This window comes from Hermetia illucens, chromosome 6 (assembly GCF_905115235.1).
Source record: "Hermetia illucens chromosome 6, iHerIll2.2.curated.20191125, whole genome shotgun sequence".
Taxonomy (NCBI): Eukaryota; Metazoa; Arthropoda; class Insecta; order Diptera; family Stratiomyidae; genus Hermetia; species Hermetia illucens.
The window spans coordinates 86,882,450-86,891,448 of NC_051854.1; the positions used below are offsets into that span (position 1 = coordinate 86,882,450).

Below are 8,999 nucleotides of genomic sequence, written 5' to 3' on the forward strand. Positions count from 1 at the left end.
TGTGAATAAAATTCGATTCAATAGGTTACGGTGGACAGGTCACTTAATCCACATGGATGAGGATGATTCAGCCCGGAAAGTCTATATCTATAGTAGGAAAAGAAGGCGAGGCAAACCCTGCCTTTTTTTTTTTGAGGAGGTAGAAATCTTTAAAAGACACTGGCCTGGACACGCCAGCGTGTGGGATTCTTACCCACTAAAACCACCCCCGACTCCCTCCAAGCCCCGTGGAACCACCGTACGATATTACATCACAGGGCGGAGTCAGCTAATTTTAGCTCACTACCCTAGCTATAAGCAACCTGGAACCTCCCACGTTCGGCATCATTCTTGCCAGGGCCACAAGGCAGACCCTGCCTGAGATGGAGCGATGGCGTAGGTCAGGACGCTAGACAACTTTTAGGCATATCGAATCGGTCGACCTCGGCGCAAAACCGAGATGTCTGGAGTTCTTTATTAAGGGGGTCATCCCGTGTATCGGATTCGCGGAATCGATTTTTTTTTTGGCATCAATTGTATCTAGATATAGTGTAGAATATATGGGCAAAGTGATTTTTTGATATTCGGAGTTGTTCGGAAATTATAGTGTTAAACACGTGATAAGTCGCATGCCAGATTTATGTCGATCGCCGTAATAAAGCTCGTATTTATCGATCCGAATGACGCTCGAATGACTTTGCTAAAAGGACAAAAATTGAAGCCAAGGTTGTACTTGTGTTTCTTTAAGAAACCTAAAGTTTATGGATTAGGTATAGCATATTAATGGTGAGTTAAGGTTTTATGGCTAAAAATCGCATTCTACTTTTTAAATGCGTTTTTCTCGAAACCGCATGTTGAAAATCGGCTTCCACCATAGCTCAAAATCTACCCATCGAAATTCTTTGAAATTTTCAGGACTTATTCAGAACATATTTCTACGGTCCACAAACTAGGATAATTGCGATAGGTTCAGCAGTTTTTTTTATTCATTCAAAAAACCATGAAAAACACCAAAATTCGCAAAAAAAAAAGTTTAACACGGCGCCAAAAATTTAGTTTTTAATATTTTTAATAATCCTAGTTTGCGGACTGCAGTTAAGTTTTGACGTTAAAATTCCGTTTACTTTTTTCTTTAAGATGATCACGGCGCCCTCTAGCGTGGCAGCAGAAAAACACCTTTTTTGGAGATGGGTGTATAAATTGCCCGATATTTCAATAACCAACTATGCGATCGGGGTGGAAAAATTACTATGCACGCCCAAGATATTATTGTGAAAAATTCATATTTGTATCTTTATCCAGTTCTTCACAAAAAATTTCTAAAAAAAGCCAAAAAAAACGGCCTTGACACAGGATGACCCCCTTAAGGCAGGCCTAGACCGGATACTGGTTGTTGCGCCGTTCATGATGATGATGATGATAAGGTTTCTAGTGAAGAACCTTGTATTCCTTTTACGCCATATTCGCACATGCCCGTCAGATATTTTCACACTAAATTTACTCTCGTCTGAAAAAATTACCCTTCTCCAAAAGAGCAAATCCTTATCAAAATATTTATTTGCGAAATTTACTCTTATTTTTCTATTGACGTTACTAATAAATGATTTGCGAGCAGCAAGCAACTGCGGAAGCCAAGTCTCCGCAAGTAATTCCGAACATTCTGTGGAGTTAATTTAATTTCGAATTGATCGTCGATAAGTGCCGCTAATTTCACTCCACTAACAGTGTTATCCTGTACAATTATGCGTCGAATAAAGGATTGCTATTGCCTTGTTAAAGCCAGTCTATTTCGGTTTCGTATTGTCTTTTGGATTCTGCTGGTTTTTTCGTAAATCGCAACGACACTTTGGATGGTAGAATGACTTCTATGGAAAATTTCTGCATAGTGTATGGACATACAGTATTTCCCGGTTAATTGAGCCAGCAAAATTTCACTAATTTCAACCCTCTTAAGCGGGGAACGCAATTACGGAAATCCCGGTTAATTGCGTACCTAACGCAATTACGGAAATCCTGGTTAATTGCGTACCTGACGGATGTAGTTGTCGAATTCATCCCCTGATAAGTCACTGATGGTTTCAGTGATATCCTCCTGCTCATTTTCTGCAGATGGTGCTGCGTCACATTCGGAAATGAATTTAGCCTGAAAGTATTATACTTAGCTAATTCAAACGCACAACTTACTGAAATTATTTACCTTTTGGAAACACCTTGTTATAGACAATGGTCTGACTAACCACCAAGCATGTTTAATTATATGCAATGCATTAAAAATATTTATAGATTTCGCAAATTCTCCAATAGTCTTTCCACTTTCAATAGCAGAAATCTGTTTTCGTATTATAATTTGCCTATAATACGCTTTAAAAGAGTGTATTATCCCTTGATCCAATGGTTGGATCAAGGAGGTAGTATTGGCCGGTAGATACTGAATATTAATGTTTTTCAGAATTTTTTCTTGTTTTGTGAGATGCAGCATTATCCACGAACAGAATAATCTTACGGTTTTGTTTGGCCATCTCCTCGTCTAGAGAGATTAGAATACTTTCCCAGATTTCCCTCGTCATCCACGCTTTTTGGTGGGGATAGTATTTAAGAGGCACAATTTTATTTTTAAAACAGCGTGGATTTTTCGGTTTACCTATGATAATTACTTTTTTATAATCACCGGTGGCAAAAGCAAAGTTAAACGATCTTTTGACGATTTAAATCCATTATTATGACTTTCTTTTCTGCTTAGGGTTGATACCGGTAAAGCTTTAAAAAACAGACCACTCTCGTCGGCGTTAAATATATCTGATGATTTGTAACCTTCAATCAAATTCGGGAAAAGTGTGTTGATGAAATTATTTGCACTTTCCGAATCGGCAGATGCAGCTTCTCCATGAATTTTTTTCAAGGATATTCCCTCACGTTTCTGCCAGCGCCACAGCCAGCCGGTAGTGGGATTAAAATCCTTGTTCAATGTCACAACCGAGAAATACTGTACATATCTTTGAGAATGGAAAAATTTTCTCACATCTATGCCTTAATCAACTCTCACTCCTGAAAAGTTGAATTGTCTAATTGAAATTGTCCATTTTGTTCGTTTCGCCGACCCTAAATCGAAAGAAATTATTAGCATTTGTTGAAACTGACAACTGAATTACTCAAATGAAAAGAGAGAAAGTACTCTCTGAAGAAACGGTACTCATGTGCCGAAATAGCTCAGTTGGGAGAGCGTTAGACTGAAGATCTAAAGGTCCCCGGTTCAATCCCGGGTTTCGGCAACAGCGAAGTTTTTGCTTCTCGCTTTCTTATTACTTTATTATGATTTGTAATTAATTACTTCAGTCCTAGTTATTTTATCAAGCGCTTATCACATATTATCGATTGTCGCATTTCTTAATATAGAAATTGTTATTACTGCTGGTGGTGACCATATTCCCGATTATTTACATTAACTTTTTTCCGTATTGTTAAAAAGATATAAAACATGAACAAGCAACTCCCACTATCATTTAAAAAGGTCATCAATTTATTATATGTTGCTCGTGTATTTTAGCCAAATATAATTTCTATCGAAGAGCTCCTTTAATATGACATAAGATATGTATGTATGTATAAGACGAGTTCATTAGAAGGCAGCAATGTTATTACTGAATTCGGTATATGAAGGTGTCCAACTCTCAGTCAAGTGAAGAGGTGAGAAAATTTAAATTCCGTGAGAAGCCATGATGAAAGTTAAAGTACATGGAAACTAATCGAAAAACAACTTACATATATTTTAGTCTTACTACCCAGCCACCATTTATTTAAGCTAATTTTGACCACAAGTTATATGCATATAACGTCACTTCCGATTATGATTTTCAGTGTGATCCTAAAATCATCAATTTCATGGATCAATCTTATGTCAAATTATAGGTTTCGACGTATAGAGTAAGATTTTGCAGGGCTGCCAGGCTAACTACACCCGCAAACAGGTGGCACCCTCGACTAAAGTTTTTTTTTTTAAATGGTCATCTTACTTTATCGGATACATCGAAAAATGTTCTTTCCTCAAACATTGATTATTTTACTTAATTGAATATCGTCATCAATTTTTTTTTCCTTATTAAATATATGAATCAATTTTTTTCTCATTGGAATATGTCGAATATTTTTTTATGGAAGCTCGAAGTGTGGGCAGTAAGGAAAAAATAGACTGCCCCTACCTTTTCGACTGCAGCCCTGTACCAACCTCGGACGAAGTTTTTTTTTCCATTGCTTTATTGAAAACTTCGGTCATGGAATGTGTGCACGCTCCTCGAGGACCCCTTGAATGCGCTTTTCCCCCAACTTGAGCTAGAATTCTGACCACATAAGCAAGAAATTTTGAGACTGAGTGAAATGAGATGGTGGGACTCTGTAAAGTATTTAAACGCACAAATATTAAAACAAACAAAATCCGTCAATTTGTCTTTATTTCGTGCTCGATATTCGACCGAGATCTTCACTCTTGTATAATCTTCTTTTATCTAACTCTTTCACGGCGTATTTCCGATTGAGATCCTTTCTTATCTTAAAGCGTAAAACTGGACAAGTGGAAGGGTTTCAAGCTAAACCTGTTTTCAAACACACATATTCACCACACACATGTATTATTGGAAGATCTCCGTCAAGATCTGTTCCCAATTTTCTCATTTGTGTATGATTGCGAGTTATGGCAACAAGTTAGTACGTCTACTAATTGCGTGTTACCATGCTCTTCCTACATGTTTAACTAAACCTCTTCCACGACAATTATGTAATTACATAGTTTTCATCCGATTGCGCATTGATAATCAATGAGTCGGAGACACTTTAACTCTCATTGCACATTTCGAATACGAAATAAGTGAGAGACATAGAACTCATATTTTGTCTCAGTTTTAGCTTTTTACACATTTCGATTTCACCACTTAACAGACTCCTTAGAGTACCCTCTTGACAGCCAGATTTCACAATGGTATATGGCTACGTACCAAGGGAGATTTCCGATATAGATGAGAAAGATACAGAAGGCTCCTTAAAGGTAACATTCTGATCTTGATGGGTGATCTGAATGGCAAGGTGGGTTCTGACAACAAATTAGATGTAGAAGCATGATCTTGACGATCCTAACAACAATGGTGAAAGGTGCATTTTTTTGCAACCTCCTCATTGCCTGCACATTATTCGAACACAGGACTAACCAGCTACACATCTAAGCAGTCAACAACATTGCGATCAGAAAGAGGTTTACCAGTTATCTTCTGAATATGCGTAACTGAAAAGGTGCTGAAATCGACCTCGAAAAGACCATTATTTTAAGGTCACTTACTGTCGCTTGGTATCGCTACTGCATCTGCTCGCCCTCTTAATTCAATACGGGCCGTATCCGCAATACGGCTGTTGTCCAGGAATAGCAAATCTTTCTTCCTGGGTGCAAAGCAACCCGGACTGTGACTAACTATGGAAACAAGAGCAGGAGCAAGACACGCTAGAGCTCCGTTATTGTGAAAAAATACGAAAAGTGCAGCGTAGTGTAGGCAATGATAAAATGGAATTTCAACATTGCCTTGGTGAGGGAACCAAACTGCTGCAAATATTATATAATAATTATGATTTCCCCACCGTATACTGCATCAGCAAAGAGCTGGCAAGGAATCGTAAAATTCCCGAATAAAACCGCGAGCCCCTGCCGAAATTTTCCGTGCAGCTCCTGCAGTCTCAGCGTGGCTGAGAGATCAATTTCCTTGTATGCAGCATACTTCCTTGTCCTACTTAACTCCTTTCAACATCCCCGTTACCCTTCTTTCGATTTCCTATTTGGCAATTCCGAAATTTATTTATTTTAGAATAGCAATTCAAAAATTACCATTTTTATTTTCATTTTTACACTTTTATCTAAAAAACTCTCACACCTTTCAACTTCCTACAAAAACCTAAAATTCATTTAAATATTTCAAGGTTAATATAGAAAATTTCTAACATTTCGAAAACGATCATTAACGTTTTTTGTTGTTTTTTACACAAAAATTTAATCATAATGAAATGCATTCCTAACGCTTGCTGCTGGCTAAAGTAAAATATTGCGCATGCGAGTGCTAAAATCTAGGAGGTCAGATTAAGTGCTCGAAACTCGAAACGCCGAGACGCCGGACATCCCGGTTTGAAAATTTGTATCGTAAAAAAAAAAATGTGACGCAGGTGCGCCATAAGAAGCTCTGCTTACACAATGTACGAGTGGACGCAGTGCAGTCGATGACGGGGTAGTGGCCCAGCCAAAGAAGGAATGCGTGCTGAGTGCTCACTAGAGATTTGGTTTTGTGAGTCTCTTATCAAATCGTGCTTGTTGTAAGGGATTTCAAAGTTAGCTCCCAGAACTGTTGGCCTATTTCTCCTGCACCGGGGCAGGAAATAAGATTTGAGTTAACCCCCAGTTTGAGGATCACGTGCATTAGTAATCGAGTGGCACCGCGTCTAAAGCCTTCGCAAATGTTTTTGTACTTACTAAATTGATGGTGCAAGTGTCTTGGCGAAAAAATCTGCTCGCCGAGCGTGGATCAAACGTTTGATCATTAGTTGAGAGCGAGGATATCCTTGTGGAGGGACTCTTCGCCGAGCGGCCGAGCCGCGGCTAAGCAACAAAAATTTTGTGCATTCCATTAGGGATATATCAGCCGGGGTTGGGCCTGTAACTCCCGCTCGACCGACCGCTTGGATTTTCTTGTTTACTGAATTAAAGGAACATGAAATCAACTTGAAATCTTTGATTTGAGCACTTTCTATCCCCCCCCCCCCCCCTCCCCTTCTCTCTAATCTGCAAATCTCACTTAATAGAGAAGAGACATCGTCAATGGCCTGACGATACCAAAGCTAGGTAGGAATCATAAAAGCCGCATCTCATGGACATCTGGGGCAGGAGAAGCTCCATTGAGGATGCGATGATTGTTCCTCTCGATCGCGGCACTGTTTTACGGCTCCACACTGCCCGGCCAAGCCGTTACTTTTTTCTGTTTTTATTCCCAGCTTTAGCTCGCGTGTTATCTGCCGACAGGTTCGCGCGATATCCCGCGAGTTGTTTTTGAGGTTCTGGTACCGACCCATGCATCGGCGGTATATGGACACGTGAAGTTTTGTCGAATGGCACGTGAGGGACTGAAGTGTTCAAAGGATCCTTTACATTCCCGAGACGCGCTAGTAAAGAGGCAAGCAAGTGCGCGTCGATGGGGATTCAGTATTTGCGGGCGGACCTTTACGGTCAAATTCGCCAAATTTGTATGTTTTTGGAATATCTCGACCGTCTTGGTGGTGTCCGAACTGTCTTTTGACCATCGCCAACTTTCATTTACTCATTGCAATTTGCTATACGACAGAGCCTATAAGTCAAGATATTAATAAAGTCTCTGCTGGATCAATGAAGGTCGCAAAGAAGACTAAACCAAATTATTTCTTGAAATTTACAACGACTTTCTACACCACCGAGTATCACAGCTTCTCTGCCTTTGTCTGAAATCAGGAATACTTGAACCGAATATGCCTGAACGACGGACATTGAATCATGTAAGCCCAAAAATTGACAACACGGAGAGCTACACGTACACATGAATACGCCCCACGAAGAACTTGTAAACTGGAGTTTAAGAATACACTCAAAATTTTCCCAGCTTGTCGTAAAAGGCAACTAGAAGGGATAGACATTTTTAGACTAGGTAGAAACTTGCAAATGTTTAAATTACTACCGACACGTCAACAACGCTTCGGATAGGGACTGACGTTACACCAAAGATCTTTGTCTATCGAAAACGGACTATGATTGGTTTTTGAAATGTGCATACGCTCCTCGACAACGATAGTGATGGTCCTCAGAATGCTCGGTTTCTCCAACTCAAGCGGGAATTTCAACGATATAAGATGGACATTTTGAGTCTAAGCGAAGTAAGATGGTGAGACTCGAAAAGTGATCCTTTCCCTTTATCGTGAATGGCAATTTGCATTTGCACTCTGAACAGCGCTTCGCATCAAAGGAAATTTGCTTTGAAGAGTAACTACACGCAGTTCAGGGGAAACTTCCTAAAGGTGACATTGTGATGGTGATGGGTGATCTGAACGCCAAGGTGAACTCTGACAAAACCTTGCTCGGATATGTGATGGGGAAGCACGGTCTCGGAAACCATGACCATAGTGATGGAAGGTCTGGATGTCTGCGGCTTCCATCGTCTCGTCAATGGTGGCACATTGTTCGAGTACTTGCCAAAAAGTCATTTGGGCTTTAAGTGACCGACACAGCACGAACTTCGCGATCAGCAGCAGATTTAAGAGTTACCTCTTGGATGTGTGTAACAAGCGAGACACCGACATCGACCTCGAAAGACATCATCGTTTGATGGTTGTTTACGGTCGCTTACGTTTTGCATCCGTGGAAGCGGATCGATCAACGGAAGGGATTGGAGACTCTATTGACTACTGCGAATGATGGCGGGCGCGACGCACTCGATCCCGGTAAACTCAATGCAGTGTGCGTCGTGAACAAAGGGAGTTTGTTAGTGCGTTGGTCAGGGAAGCGGAATATGCCGCATAGCGCAATGGTTTCAGAAGTGTAGATGCGAAAGAGTTTGTATGTCGCAAATCTTTCGATGGCCCTGTGAAGGACATTAATAATCGACATCTCATTCAAGATGATGAGCAACTGAAGATGTGAAAAGGACTCTTTACCACGGTTCTAAACTGTATGACATCCGGCGAGGTTCCTCCTCTTCTAGATGAAATGGCTAGTCACCGTAACATGCGGATACGGAATGCTCCCCCACGCAGAAGAGAAATCACTCGAATAGAGTAAAGCCGCTGGGCTCGACGGTCCCCCCACAGAGTTATTTATCGCTACACCTGCAGTTACTGCAGATCTGCTATTTCCACACGTACAGAGATCTTGGAAATCCGAAACTTTTCCAGTCAACACCTGTCTGCGTCGTATCACCGAAGTACGCTGGCCTGATACTATAACAAACGAAGGAGTTGATCGGCGCTTAGGCCTG

The 8,999-nt window shown here is 40.5% G+C and overlaps 1 non-coding gene across 1 annotated transcript; it reads left to right on the plus strand.

Moving 5' to 3' along the window:
- The first annotated feature begins 3,175 nt into the window (after nucleotides 1-3,175).
- Trnaf-gaa lies at nucleotides 3,176-3,248 on the plus strand. The gene has a single exon. It is a non-coding gene; the product is annotated as a tRNA-Phe (tRNA).
- The last annotated feature ends 5,751 nt before the right edge of the window (nucleotides 3,249-8,999 follow it).